At 40.3% G+C, this 16,028-nt stretch overlaps 1 long non-coding RNA gene across 2 annotated transcripts in view; it reads right to left on the minus strand.

Annotated features, from left to right (window-relative positions):
- The window catches only part of LOC112933517 (uncharacterized), an 80,974-nt gene that overhangs the window by 60,521 nt on the left and 4,425 nt on the right, over positions 1-16,028 (minus strand). Inside the window, exons 2-3 of one of the 2 annotated variants that reach the window (XR_012001276.1) lie at positions 3,945-4,129; positions 1,846-1,998 (exon numbers count right to left, since the gene is read on the minus strand). This is a non-coding gene — a long non-coding RNA (uncharacterized lncRNA). The remainder of the gene's footprint in view (positions 1-1,845; positions 1,999-3,944; positions 4,130-16,028) is intronic. The other variant, XR_012001277.1, reaches the window with a different exon arrangement.

Raw genomic sequence — 16,028 nt, forward strand, 5'->3', positions numbered from 1 at the left:
TAAGGGATGGGGAGGACTGGGCCATGTTGGATGTCAAAAGGGGTGAGGAGAATGAACAAAAGCTAAGCCCCAGTAAGGTGACGTATTTTACCAAGTGTGCAATATAAGAACATGGAAATTTCCACAGAAGATACTAGAAGAAGCAGAGAACGTTGAAAGGAGTTGATGCATAATAGTAATGGAAGATTCAACTGAAATGCCAAATAAGCAATGTCAAATATCTAGTGGAGAGACCTTCAATCAAGACATAGTCAATCAAGATGTAGTCTTCCAAGTAAATCCCTAGGAACCAGTTACATGATTTCGGGCCTGTCACCCACTTCAAGGATATAGAGATTCCCCAGATGGTAAACTGAAAAGAAGCTGGAGGAGAATCGCTTGAGATAGAGTGGGACTGTGAGTTCCACCCTCCCACACCGGGGGGTAGGCAGGGCTGAGATGTGGTTTCTCACTCGCTACCGGGGTTTCAAAGGAGAGGACATAGAGGATCTGCTTTTGTTGCCTGAGTTTGGGAAGTTTCTCTGACACGTGTCAGAGCAAGAGACCCTCTGGTGTTCCATGGGAGCAGAGGGAGCTGCAGCTAGGGCTAACTTTATTCCCTCCAACTGCAAGCCAAGATATATAATGCCAAGGGCCAGGTGGAGGAATGCCAGCCTGGGGCCTTTTTATATGGGATCCTAAAAAAAGCCCTAAAAGAATTTCTGCCTGGGGACAAGGGGATCCTTACTGAGAGGATCTGTATAAAACGAAGCAGTAGAAATCTGAAGGCCAGGGGGATGAACAATAGGCCAAAGGTGAAGAGAGCTGTTGTCTGATGCTTTCTGAGGGGCCAAGCAGGTTGGGAGTCCTAGCAGAATATCTGAGAGGCTCTGAGAACAAGAAGCCATGTACAGGCATGGTGGTTAAGTAAGTTTTTCTGGTCCCCTTTATCTGTCTTTTCTGTTCTTCAGCCCCAGAGTCAGAAAGAACAGCAATGGAGTGGCAGGAAAGGTTGCCAAGGAAGCTAGAAGCCCATGACACCTCTTTCATCAGACAGACTTGTCCAGTGCCAGCTCTGGCAAATGGATGATGAGTCATATTTTTGAATGCAAATTGCAGTGTTAATTAATGTAGTATGGCTAAAGATCCTACTTTCTGAAATAAGACCGTGTTTTGTAACTTAAGGAATTTGCAATCTCTTTTTATAAAATAAGAATGGCCAGAAATGTCAAGGTGCTTCCTAGTTTTCTTCCAAAGGCAGGAAAACAACAACAACAACAACAACAACAACAACAACAATGAACATTACCCAGTGAATTAATCTTAAAGTAGCAGTGGGATAAAATGTCCTTTAATTATAGGCCTGACAACTAGGCTTGTTTATTGCACCAGTCAAAGGTGCTTGTAAGGTAGTTGATACCACTCCCACTGTGCTGTCTGGGTCAGGTCTTGACACTAAGCTTAAAAGTAAAATCCCCATACACTGTGATCAGGGGAACAGTAATAAATAGAAAAAACTTTGGAGGATTTAGGAGGTTGATTGGTTGCTTGTTTGGTGTCTTCTAGTTTTTCCTTGAAAAATATTCTTGCAGGTATGTTCAGCCTAGAAAGTGTTTTGATCTCCCTATGCCAGCATTCTCTATACCCCACACTGCAGCAGAAAGAAGACTATTATACACATGCACACAAACACACACACACACACACACACACACACATATCCTTATAGAGATATTCTTATCTATCTGTATATCTATTTATCTATGTTTGGGTTTTTTAGTTTTTATTTTCTTAAAGTGGACTCATGAGAAAGGGAAAGGGGAAGTGCTTGGTTTATAGGGTGATAGGATGTAATGGTTTATTTACCCAAATCCTAAAATTTCTTCTGTTTTCTTTTCTTTATTTGTTTTTGTTTTTTGAGGTGAGGGGAAGTAGTTTACGTCTCCTGTCAAAATAAAAACGGTCTATCTGAGTCTGTCTTTGTTTGCTTCTCTCAGCAAGATCATTTGCAACTTCTCACTAAAGGGAAACATAGTCACAGAACAAGAAAATGATTTCTAAGGAGAAAATGAAGTTTGCATTCATAAGACCAAAAGAACAGGCATGATGTAACAGACTGTAAGATTAACAACACATTGTCTATTAGACTCAGCAGGAAATGGACTGGAATTAATGGCTCAGGAATGACGGGAAAAAGAGCTTTGTTTCCTTGGGGTTTTAGGAAGCATTTCTAATGAGCTGTTTTATTCATAAAATATTTCTGAATATTCTATCAGAAAAGCAAACAGTCTTCTGTAAACACATCCAGTTCTGTTCTTTAACCCACAGACAAGGATAAAGCTTGTGTATCATGATAGCTGGGGGGAGGACTGTGCACTTCTGGGTCCAATAAAACCAGACTGGCATTGATTACTATCATCTCAGATTTTCACCTTCTCACAGGTGACATCAAGGTGCATTTCCTCATTCACCCAGTAAATGCCTGGAGTTAAAGTCCCATGATAGTTTAGAGGACCAGTCAGGCTCCATCCCATTGCTAGCTGACTGATGGTGACAAGGTCACTTAACCTCCTCAGGCCTCAGTTTTTTTACTCTCAAAGAGGAATGATAGCAGTCTTGACCTCATAGCATTTTTGTGAAGATTTGATAAACTAATGTTGACATGATGTCCATGAGAAAGAATTGCTCAGATTTCATATTTTGGGAGCATAACTGATGAACAAGCCCAGTTACTATCCTTTTGGATGTACTGCCATATTCCCACAGGGCTGATCCCAGTCAATGACCAACCATGGTGAGGGTACCAATGTAGGTCATTTCTATGAGATGGGGGACTCTCGAAAAGATGAAGACTTTGGCTTGAAGACTCTCATTGGCTTGGCAGGACATTTCTGGGAATTATACTGCAGCATGAGACCAATCCTCCTTCCTCCTTCTCTTCCTCCACAGTGTCAGACCATCATTGTGGTAGGAAGGCTCCTGCTGCTTTCTGCTCCTCCCTCCCCTTTTATCCTTCACAGGCTTTTCACTCACAATTAACCTTTCATTTCATCTAATCCTAATGTATCCAAACTAACACAGTTGGTTAAAGACCAGCGTCAAATCTATAAAGTATGTGCTCAATAAACATCATAAACATCACCTCTTCTTATTAAAGAGAGTGCTGGGTAGCATAAACATGGAGTGCTTGTTGCAATTCAGAGGAAGGAAAAAATCACTTCAAAGCAAGACATTCAGAAAAATTTCACATATGAGATAGATTTTGAGCTAGCTGGAAGAATCTTTAAGGTGAGGGTTGCAAAGACTGTGGAAAGATAGTTTGAGCTAGGAGAATAATACAGGCAGAAGCTAGGAGACTGAGAAGTGGAGATGCTCCTAGACTGGCCAATGTAGGGTGCATGTGCAGTTGTGGTACCATGAACCCAGGCAAGGAGATTGGGGCTAACTGGTGGGAGGGATTTATATTGGTTAATTTTGGTTGTTGTAGCAACCAAACCCCAAATTTCAGTGGCTTAAGACAGACATTTGTTTCTCATTTGCATCACACGTTGGTGATCGTGGATCAGCTGCTACGGTTCTATGGGTGATCGTGGATCAGTTGCTACGGTTCTATTGCACGTGTCTTATCTTATTCTGAGTCCACGGCTGAAGGGGCACACTCTACTGGGGAAGCATGGTTTCTTAAGGAAAACGACTGGCAGAAACATACAGTGGCTTTTGAAGCTTCTGTCAAAGGCAAGTTATATGTCACATCTGCTCACATTCCAGTGGCCGAAACAAGTCATATGGTCAAATCCGCCATCAATAAGACAAAGAACACCCTTCTAACGCAGAAGGCATTAAAAGTCACATTGCGTTGGATGTGAATGAGTGATCTCACAGCAAGGGGGGCTAAGTAGTGGGTACCGATAAATCAATGTACCACAGGAAAGAAATTATTCAGTTGATCAAATTTAAATACTAACTGTTTTTTTGGTTGGCCAGCGATATCACCAGGGTTGTCTTTGCATATGGAGGTGCAGGTGGAACGGGAGTGGAGAGAGAAGAGTACCACACTGGACCAGGCGGGAGAAGATGACAGGCTCCAGGGGTGACAGCTGGAATTGATCCTCTGCTCCAGGACCCAGCTCCCTAGTCTTTATTTGGAGACCTACACAAACAGACAAAGAACAAAAGCACTTATTAAGATGAACAACCAAATCTCTTTACAAGTATCTGGATATCAGAGAAGGCAAGGCCAATTCTCAGATTAAGCCTCAGAAAACTAGGAGAGAGAAGTTGAATTTCTCTTCAGAGCCCACTCTCCTCCCTGTACCCCTTTACTCTTAAGATTCTACGTCTTCCATCCCCATCAAGCAAGCTCCACCCACAGTGCTCTCATTTTTACTCCCAAGAGGGCCAAGTCTCCCGACCTGTGACTCTGAACAGGCCCTCCCAGGCTCTCCCGGGCAACACCCACTGCCTCTGGCCTGACCCTTCTGCTTCAACCCATCTTCCTCAAAGAACCACCTTGCAATCACAACAGTGACCCCCATACTTACGGCCTGGTGATGTAGCTGGCTAGCTGTTCTCTTAAAAAAATGCATTCACTGTAAAATGTTACTCTCCCATCATGAAATACTTAGATTGTAAACATATGCCTTAGATAGAGAATACCTTGACCTCTGAAAAACAGTCTGTCATATTAGCCAGTAGGAAGAGATGATCTTCAACAAGGGCCACTTAGGAGCAGATCTTAAACCAGACCAATAAGCAAGTGCTCAGTGTTTGTAGCCCAGCTCAGCTGCTCCCCAGCAGGGTTTATGGAGCGTGTCCCACATTGTGTCCTGGTCTGCACAGGGTGCAGATTGACTATATAGACCGACATAGCATTCTACAATCCTACACGTGCATTTTAATGTGAATAGGAGATTCAGAGCCAGAGACCAAAGTCTGAACATCCAAGTGCCTGCAATGACCATTTACACCCTACAGAAATTCTCAGCAGTGTCAATTCACTTGCTCTGCTTCTTCCAGAGCAGAAACAAACTGCTTCTAAGTCACAGTTTTTCATGGTAACCAAAAAGGAAAGTCATGTCAGAAAAAGAGAGTGACCCCAAACCAACATTGATTTGGGATGTGTGTCTGGCCTCATCTTGAGGTACAAGACATGTTTCAGCAATTGCCTTCACCAGAGCCATCAGTACTCTGGTGTAGGCAATTCTAGTTCTTTCTGGTTTTTTTGTTTGTTTGTTTGTTTCCTTCTGACTCAATTGTAACATCTGACTGGTGAATAAATAATCTCCCATCTTCTTACCAGTGACATCAGGTCGCATAATAATCATCACACCATCTACCTCAGGCACAGAGAGGCAAAGGCAGCTAACCACAGCTTCCAGATTTTCTTTTCCAAATAAGTAGTGCATCTAGTTAGACCTGAAAAGACATTGCCTGGGGTCAACTGCTCCTAAGCCACTTCTGAAGTCCTGGGAAGCTATCAAGCTAGGATGAAGGAGGAAATCACCTGGAGACCTGGTTACTGTGCCTTTGAAGTCCCACCACCACATTGGTGCCCCAGTGCCTGGGACTCCGTGGGACCTTGGGCTTAGGATCCCTTCCACGGCGGGGGTGGGGGGGGGTGGGGGGTGGGGGGTGGGGAGAGCCACTGCTCCTACCACAGGTAAGTTAAAAAGCATCTGTTTATGAAGAGATTTTGCAAAGTTTGCGTGGAGTCAGGCAACAGAGCAGGGCAAGAGAAACCCATGCCGTGAGCCACTGGGACCCTTGGACTGACTTGGCAGGTGACAGGTTTTGTTACAGATTTTTAAAATAATGTTGCTTTAAGAACAGAGGGAAAACCAAGCCAAGAAACATCAACAGTAAGTTTTCCTCCTTTTCCCCCCTAAGATATGCTGAAGCCAGGTTTAATTTTATGTCAGGAAAGAATTCCCTCCTGAGACTTTCCTGGCCACGGTTCAGTTGAGGATAATGTTTTCCAGCCACATTTCCAGAGTCCCTCAAAAGCTGAAAGGAAAATGGCAAACAATGGTGAAGCCTTGACTTTGAAGCAGCAGGGGGAGCTGTTATGATAAAGAAATGGGTGGCTCCTCCTCTACCAAGGTGCTCTCAGACATCCAGTCAGCATTATCTGCAGATCTTTTTGCAGACCAGGGAGTACCTACAGGATGAAAGATTTACAGATGCCAGCAGCTTTTATACTTCTGATTTTAATGCAAAGCCTTATATGTGATATTTTAAGTCAAAAGGAAGAAAAAAGAGTCTTAGATATTTGTTGAAGTTGCCAGCAACCTGCAAAGCATAACAGCATTCCACAATTACTTTCATCACCACGTAATGAAGCATATCCCAGACGGTGTATTGCAATCCCAGAGTCTCCAGAGGAGATAGATGTTTAAAATAGAACTTCCGAGGTATAAAAAAGAGCCATTATAACAACCTCACCAAAATTTACCTACTCCTACCATAAAAGGTATTTCAATGTGCCCAGAATACTTATTTGTTCAGTAATTCTGGTTTTCAAATTACTTGAACCCATTTGAAAATTGAGGGGGAGGAAGGTAAGGAAGCCAACCTCACTGCTTATCATTAGAAATAGTCTCTGTTCTCCTTTGTGTTGGATTGTTTGAAGTCCTACATGAAAACACGCAATGTTAAGAATTAAATGACTACTGATATTTTAGGCAATCTTTATGCTCACCTACCTCTGATTACTTGGTTCCTTCTAGTGTTGGTGGAACTCTAACGTGCAGAACCTGCTGGAACTATATTTGACAATGATTTGTGTCTCTCACAGACACCTCTATGACAATTGCTTCTACATTATTGTCAGGGATGCCCCCCAAGAGTAGTAAATGTTGGCTTCAGGGGAGAGTCAGCTAAAGGGGATGCTGAAGTTCAGGAAACTAGAGTCCAGGAGAAGAGGGAGGTAATGGGGAATTGGCTGGAGTGTAAGAAATTCAAGAGAAGAGGCATCTTTCCGGGAGAGAGTTGAAAATCAAAGCTCTCTCTGACCAAGTATATAGGCAATGCGATCACCTTAAAGGCGATGTTATATGTATATATGGTCCAAGGATTTCCATTGTAGTGGAGTGCCTTGGGTTTTCAGATAGATTATGGAAAATGATTTGAGAAAGCAAGATGTCGTTCAGAAAATAGACTGAAATTAATACAGATCTGGCAGGAACAGAATTGGCAGACAAGCAACATAGTGTGGAATATATAGGTATGCAGCACAAGTGGAAGATTTGAGAATACAGAATGAGAATCAGACACAAGTTCAATAATGGCCTCGTCTTCCCTCAGAATAATTTTGGGAGAAATTACTGTTAGTATCCTATAACATAATAAAATATCTTGCATTTCTGCCCTTGAGAGAAGATGAACAAACATATCAGTTATTTCCAAACATGGCTGGCTTACAGTAATATCCCTCCTGATACACTGATCAACAGGGTAGTCAGTGGTTCCAGCAAGTTCCCGATCATGCAGCAACTGGTTAGGTACTTACTCTAAACTTTGAGCTGAGTAGAAGCTGTCATCTATCTTTGCTTCATCCCTATACTATGAGTCAGAATCACCCTTTGGATCAGAATAAGATTGTGCATTTCTATGTGTCTTTCCTGGGGACTTCTGACTGTGCTTTGATTTCCAGAGGGTTCACTAGAGATATAGCAATGGCTTTATTCCTTGGAATCAAGAATAAAACAGTAATGGAAAATTTGCTTTGATAGAGATTTGGGATTAAAATTTGTTCTTTCCTTGCAGAGTTTCTGCCCATTTAACTGGGTTTACATGAGTACCTAGTTTACTAAGCAGTGTTAACTCAATAAGAAATATGAAGTTGTTATGTTTCTAAATTATTCTTCCCAATTGTACTATACTGAGTATTAATTCTCTTCAGAGCATCTGAGGGAGCCCCATCATTTTCTGGCTGCTTTCAGATATGAAGCCTCAGTCCAGTTAGTCATCAGGCATGAGTTTATCCTCACCTCTGCCCTCCTCCACTTTACTCAGTACAAGTATAAATTGGTATCCTTCCTGCTTGGGAGTCTATCTCAAGAACACCACTACCTTATATTACCAGTCTAGGTTTACTTCCAGGGTTTGAGCAGAAAGGTAGGGCCGGGAAAGGAAAGAGGGTCCTGCTAACAGGCCCTGCCATAACCTCTCTGTAAGGGCAGTAGATGCAGTGAGAGAATGTGCACCTGGAGAAGTCAGGTAGACTTCAAAGAGAAGATGGTATTTGAGCCGGCTATTGGAAAACGAATGGCACAATGAGGCAGGCAAAAAAACAGAGATGGGGGATGAATTTTAAGCAAAGATAAAAATGGCATGAACAGGGACAAATGATATAAAGATTGTGGTGACTAGTGCATATGCCTTTGGGATGGGGGGAGGGAGAGTGTGTGGAAAGACAGCGGGCAGAGCCATTGGGGCTAAACTGTAAATGGCTTTGTAGTATCTGTTCAGGAGCTTGAGATTTTCCTGGATATTAAATGGAGGATTATTGGATTCTTGAAGAAAGAAGATGATATACTGAATGTCTGACTTTGAGTACCAGAGAGATAAGGAACTAGGGTGTTAGGAGATCACTGCTGTGATCATCTGGAGAGCTGTGAGTACATGAATTTAGTGTATAACAATGGGGAAGGGTGAGAAGGGGCAGATAGGAGGAGAAATCTTTACAGTAGAATTAAATTGAGGATGAGTCAGTGATTTTAAGCTTACTGCTGCGTGTATAAAAATACTCTCATTGAGATGGGAACACAGGAAGAGCTGGCTGAGAAGATACTGGGTGTGGTTTGGGACATGTTAAGTTTGAGGTGATGGGGGGACATCTAAGGGGAGCTTCCCAGGGGATGACTGGGTGGGAGTTCAGGAGAGAAGTCTTAGTGGAATGTGGGAAAAATCAATGTGTAGATGAGGCTTGAAGCTAGGCGGGTGGGTTGAGAATGTCCGTTTAGAACATATAGAAAGAAAGCAGGATGCTAATGCTAGAGCATTTAAAGGCCTGAGTCAGGTGAGAGAGAGGCTAGTGAAGAAGGGTCAGAAAAAGTCATTAAGAGAAGAAATAAGGATGGGACCAATGTCTTAAAAGTAAGACAGGGGGAACATCACACCAGTCAGTAGGGTCGAGTGTTAAATGTTAAAGAAAAGTTATGTGGGATAAAAACTGAAGAAAGAGTTAAAAAGAAATCAGGAAGTACTTGGATGATACTGGCTTTAGCCTGACCATGTTTCTCTTGGGTTTTAGGTATTTGAAATGAATGTCTTAAAATAGCTGTTTTAGAGAATTTTAGCTGTCTATTGGATCAGAAATCTCTGAAGATGCTGATTTTTTTTTTTACAGAACATGAAATGTGCTTATATCCTTACATTTTTCTTTAGGATAAACAATTTTTGAGCAAATAAGCAAAAAGGAAGAGACATTCATCTTTTTTTTTTCTAAAGCATATACTATACATGAAAAAAGCCATTACTGAGGGGTTGGAAGTGATAACAGCAATTTTTCTCCGTAGGAAAGGAAATAACTTAGATTCAGGAAAAGTAGCTTGCTGACAAGGCAGTCAGTCACATGGCTCCCCAACGGAAGTTAAAAGATTGTTTTTTTTAAGGTCATAGTTCTATGGAAAGTGAAGTTGATGTTCACTTGAATAAAGCTTTCTTTAGTTATACTGAGTGGACTGTCAAAATAACCAGCAGAAACACAGAAGGATGGGGTGGCAATGTCTTCCTTTATGCTCCAAGCTTCTAAATGTCAAGTTAGATTATGTGCTGAAAGAGCAAACATATTGAAATGTGACGAAAACGTTTGTATAGGATATTTCCCTATTCAATGTCCTTGTCCCATTCTATGCAAGTAAATACACATTTTCTTGAACAAAACACAAGAATCAAAGTTTTTCAAAAGTGTGGCATTCTCCTTTTGTGGAGAACTGGATTAATGGTTTACCATATAAATTTGCAGAATTTTTTTCTTGTCTTCATAGATGACACATTATCAAATAAAATTGATTCTTTTGTTATTTATACTCAAGAAATAACAGAACTCAGAAATGACAGAATCTAAGAAAATCTCAGAATATATGTGGACTCAAAGAGAATGGAGGACAAGGGAGATAAAATTAAGCACCTACATACTTCAGGTGCATACTGAGAACTATGGTAATACTGATGATACAGTCTGAGTGTTGTGTCCAGTGCTTGAAACACGAAGTATCCTCAACATTTGAAGAGGTCTCCCAATTGCTCCCCAAGCCCACTCAATGGTTATCTCATCATAAGATGGTTGCCAGTGAACTTGGACTTTTTCTTATTCTGGATCAAGGATAATTTGGATCTAAAAATAAATGGGGATGAACAAAGTGAAAGATATCTCAGGCACCTCACTATGGATGGCTTCTGTTTTTCAGTGTTCCGTTTCATGGCTCTCATTTGGAAAGCGACCCTGGTAAACTCTAATAAAAGCATAGGGTGCTACTTAAATAACTAGCATTTTCCTAGAATTGTATCTTCTTTTATAACCTTGGAGATTTATCTATTCCTATATCCCTCCTGCACAGTGAGGCATCCAAGTCAAATATCTGGACTTGATCATCACACAGACTCGAGTTTCAGTACCAACACTGCCACTTACAAGCTGTATACTGAGACAAGCTGCTTGACCACTTCGAGTAAAGTGGGGATATGATGCTGTTTGATACACTTGGTATAGTGCTCAGAGCTTAAATGGTACTTGGGAGAAAAAAAATGGTATTTTGCCCTGGATATTTTCTCTTACCTGGAACTCATTATTTTAAATAACAGTCTTTCCAATTTTTAAGACCTCGAAAGATTATAATGTTTCCTTTCATTAGGCCAAAAATCTATCTTATTCTTAATTTCGCCCACTAATAATTATTCTGTTCTCTGGAATACCACAGAATCAATCCAGTTTTTCAAGCATTTCCATTCCGTTCAATAGCGAACTATCCACTGCTAAGAAATAAAGATGAAAAAGGCATAATTTCAGGCTGAAGGAATCTCAGGTAATAGAGGAGAGAAGCTATGTACACAGAAATATTCCTGCATTTGTCACATTTTTGAAGCGTTTAGGTCCTAGAGGGATATGTTGTACATTCAATTACCATACAAGCAATACGAGCAGTTTAAAGTACAAGAACAGACAATTACTGAAACACAAAGTGAGGTGTATGATTGGAAAGAATTTATGGAGGAGTTGCACCATGCCCTGAGGGATGTGGAAGACAAAATCTCAGATGAAATAGGATCTGAGTGTGTGTAAGCACCTGGGCATATTCAGAAGGCAAGGGGTTGGTTGTGCAGTTTTGCTAAAGCAGGTTTTCCAAACAGTGGGCTGTACGCATGAATCTTTGGGGTTTCAAAGGAGACATCAGTCTAAATATGCACCAAACAGAGCAGCAATAACAGCAACAACCAATGTCTCTCACATAACTGTACTTTTTCTTAAATATAACTTTGCTATTATAATGAATAATATAGTTATTATTCTATTTTCTTCATCTGTGAGTTATAATTATATAATGAATACTTATATTCATTATATAATAATATAGTTATGATTATAATTAATTACATGATAATGATATAGTTATCATTCTATTTTCTTCATCTGTGAGTACTCAGAGCAAGCGCAATACTAACATAGAAAGTCCTAAAAAAAAAAAAAGTCCTTGAAAATTGTTAACATTAAAAAGAGAGCCATACATGAAAAGTTTGGGCACTACCAGGTCGGGGCACAGAGTAATGAGCAGTAACAGGCCATTCTTTCCACTTGACATAACTTCCTTCCCCTCCAGCCTATTCAAGGACATCACTCTGGCCATTCACCTCTATTTTAACTTTTTCCTTACTGCTCCAGCTCTCATTATCGTACTAATATGCTGTGCTTTCCCCCAGTCTGGAAAACAATTCATCTTAACACTGCTTCGACCTCCAGCCAGCTACTTTTACATTTAAAAAAAAAAACCTAGAAAAGAGTTTTGTGTATGAAGTTTCCGGTTCCTATTCCAGTATTCTCTCTGTGGGCTTCGCCTTCAAAATGCACCTGCTATCTGACATGTACCATTACCACCCCGGCCCAAGCAATCACCATCTGTCTCTTGGATGCCAATCACCTCTGAGCTGGTCTTGCTGCTTTGTCTGCACCTCCACACACTTTATTCCCAACATAGATGTATCCTGGATGTATCCTGTGGAATTATAAGTCAGATCGTATCATTCCTTTGCTCAAACCTCCCAACGTTTTCCCATCTCATTCCCGGTGGATCTGAGTCCACACAATACTCTCCCAGGATCCATGCTCTCCACCTCCCAGTTCCCTCCTCCATGTCATCCCCAGTCGTGCTGCTTCTTCGTCATTCATCGAGTTTACCAGGATATGTGGCCAATCTCAAATGATTGTGTGATGTATGCCTAATTCACTAGGAGCAAGTTTTCTCTTTTCACTATTATTTCCATTGCTTATAATGGGTTAGCCTACAGTGAAGAATTAGCTTTGTCTGTGATTCAAGAACATTGTCAAGAAACTCCATTAATAAAACACTTTGATTTATTTTTATTTTTAATGTATGCCCAGTGATTTACTATATATTTTTCCCACGTGACTCCTTTTCAGCATTCATCCTCCTAAATTCTATTATTGCATGTGATTGACAGCTCCCTTCTACTGGAAATTCTCTCTGCGTTGTCTTCAGAGACCCTGTGGCTCTGCAGGTCTGCCACCTACGTGAGTACTCCCAAGGCTCCTTTGCAGGCTCTTCTTCCTGGGTTCCCAGCTCTTAGGTAATTTACAGAACTCTCTTTAGCCCCTGGCTCCTCCTACATATTCAAGGTGGGAAATCTCATCCACTGATTCAAATCTCCATCGATACATTGTGCATAATTTAGCCCAGACTTTGCTCCTGAGCTCTGTTCTCCATCACCTACTAGTCAGTTCTGCTGATATGTTGCAATGTCACTTCAACTTTAACATGTCCCAAAGTGGAAAAACAAAAAACAAAAAATGTCCCAAAGTGGAATCATTAAATTCGTTTGGAGTCAGTTTTTTAAGCAAATAATACCCTCTGTGAATGCACCACCATCCATGGAGACACCATCTTAGAAATCTCCAAGTCCTTACCTGTCTGCCACATTAATTTCCTTGCAGAGATTTTTAAGAGATGGCATCTTTTCCCAGAGCACAGTTTGCATCTTTGAATACAGGAATTTGTGTGGCTTAATGCAAATATGTCCTTAAAATTGGAAACCATATCCTATATTACAGAACAATCTTTGGACACTCTAAAGTGATAGATGTGAATTCTGAATTTCAAAACACCTGGGTTTATATCAGGGCTCTGCCTTTTGCAGGCTTAGGAAAGTCAGTGGGCCTTCTCAAATCTCAGTTTTCTCATCTACCAAGTGGAGATAATAATTATTACCTCATACTTTCTTTGGAAAGATGAACTGAAATAAACTATATGCTAACTCCTAGTGACATACCAATACTTTCAAGAAACACTCAAAACATTTAATTTCCCACAATCTTTCCTATCACATAAGGCAATCATACTTGCTTGAAAATTCCTCTGCTCAAGTATGATTGAAATGTATCCCCTCCCCTTAAGAACAGGTTGTAAAAGTAATCCTCCTATGTGATTTAATATTGATAAAGCCAAGGGACATGGCTAAAGGGTATAACTCAACTGATTTACAAGCTGCCTGACTTACTATCTGGAATGTACAAGTGATCTTCTCAGTGTGATCTTATTACAAGATGGTACATTATCTTGGTCTTGTTCTGTGGAGTAATGGGACACTCCCATACTCAGCTCATTAGGGCTCTGCTCCAGAATTAGTCAATAGAATTAAAGGTGCAGATTGACAGCAATTCATGCCTGGACTCCTAGTGTAACTGCTGGAGTCCAAATCCCTTCTATAGCTGTGTGACCCAGGACCAATTATTTCAATTCTCTATGCCTCACTGATAATGTAGGGTTGCTGTGAGGATTGAATAACATAATAAATGTAAAGGACATAAGAAGGAATATCTATTTAACATATCACTGAAGAGCCATTGAACTAATTTTTTTTCAGGGAATGAGCATCATCTGGAGGTTTCGATCTATAAGAAGAGACTAGGATGACTCTATGGAAGGAAAATACCAGAATTATATTAAGCAGGAATTGCGACAATTGAAAAACATCTAAGAGTTTTTAAATATTGGTTTTAAATATTGTTCTGGGGATCCCTAGGTGGCTCAGTGGTTGAGCGTCTGCCTTGGCTCAGGGCGTGACCTCAGGGTCCCGGGATCGAGTCCCACATCAGACTCCCTGCAGGGAGCTTGCTTCTCCCTCTGTCTATGTCTCTGCCTCTCTCTCTGTGTCTCTTATGAATAAATAAAATCTAAAATAAATAAATAAATAAATAAATAAATAAATAAATAAATAAATAAATATTTTACCTCATTCTTTAGGTTCTGGAGTAAAGTCATGTTTCTTTCTTAGTGCATAGTTTAGAACACTAAATACAGTGTGTGTGTGTGTGTGTGTGTGTGTGTGTGTGTGTGTGTGTGTTTCAAGAGAAAGGCCTTCTGTTGAAAGCTCAAGTGCTATTCTTACTCTATATTCCTGTTTCTCCTCATTATTCACAAACAGGGATGACTTTGTCCTTGAACTCAGACTTCCATTAACAGACATCATTACCCACTTCATGTAGCTGTCATTAAAATGTGTATGATCCTAAAAAGAAATATGGAACGCATATTGGATTTGCACTTTCAAACATATGAAATTATGGCACACATCACAAGCAAGTAGTAAGACTACCTGTGTGTTTCAAGAATGATTTCAACTGGATAATGACAACTAACTACACTGACATCAGTGTGATCCCTTAACCATGGGCTTAATATAAAGCCCTTCATTGTTCCCTCTCCTAAACTTCCCTTCTCACAACACATCTTCCTCCTGACTCCCTGAATATCTCACTACTAGATTCCCTGGTGGATACTGCATAGTCACTGAAACAAAAGATTCATTCCTCTCTGTAGTACCTGCATGCTATCTACATTAAAGCAGTGATGTTCTTGGATAAAGTTGAGGAATGGAATTTTGCATCGAATAAATATCCTTTTCCCTGACTTCACCAAGCATTTTGGGGACTCCAGAAATCATATTTACTAACTTTGGAAGATCAATCCTCTCCACTAGCCAAGCAGTCCTTGTCGCCACATATAAATATTCTTATCTTTCTATCACTATAGTTTTATTATGAAGTGGTGACTAAAATAGTTGGAAATAGAGTCCAGTTGTTTTTGTTTTTGTTTTTCCTGGCTACCTTGGGTGAATCTGGGCTACCTGGAGCAAACTGCTTATTAGTTTTGTGTCTCACTTTCTCATCTGAAAACAGATATTATAACAATGGTACCCATATCATAGGATTATTGTGAAGATGAATCAAGGTAGTTTATATAAAACAAGTGGACCTGTACCTTGTATACATTAAGTGCCTGATAAATATAAACTATTATTAGCATTGTTATAATCTTCATTTTGCTCAATTCCTAAAGAGACAATAAGCTAAGACAGGGTACACTATGGAATGTCAAAATGTATGAAAACCTCTCATATTTCAAGTAACAGTCCAGGCTACTCCGTTAAAGAAAGCCAAAGTCCCTGCAAGCAACATCCATATACATTCAAAGTCTAGATGGAGTGAATACAGGACAGGAAAGGCAACAAATAAATTAATTGAAATAGAAGCACAATTTCAAACCTTGCCTTAAAAAGCAAAGGTAGCATTTTCACATTGGTGAGTCTTAATTTAAAGTCTGGGAATCTTTCAGGGTAAAACGGTTTGACTTTTTAGTCTCAGTCAGGTATGAAGAAGAGCCAACTGACCCGAAAAATGTTCACCTAAATTTTATCCATTTCATTTCCAAACTACTTTCTTAGGACAAATAGAGTTCACATTTGCGCAACTATTCTGACTTTATCTCTCCCTATTATAATGCTGAGTAATAGAGTCCATGAGATTAGCACTGTTA

This window comes from Vulpes vulpes, chromosome 4 (genome assembly GCF_048418805.1).
Source record: "Vulpes vulpes isolate BD-2025 chromosome 4, VulVul3, whole genome shotgun sequence".
Taxonomy (NCBI): Eukaryota; Metazoa; Chordata; class Mammalia; order Carnivora; family Canidae; genus Vulpes; species Vulpes vulpes.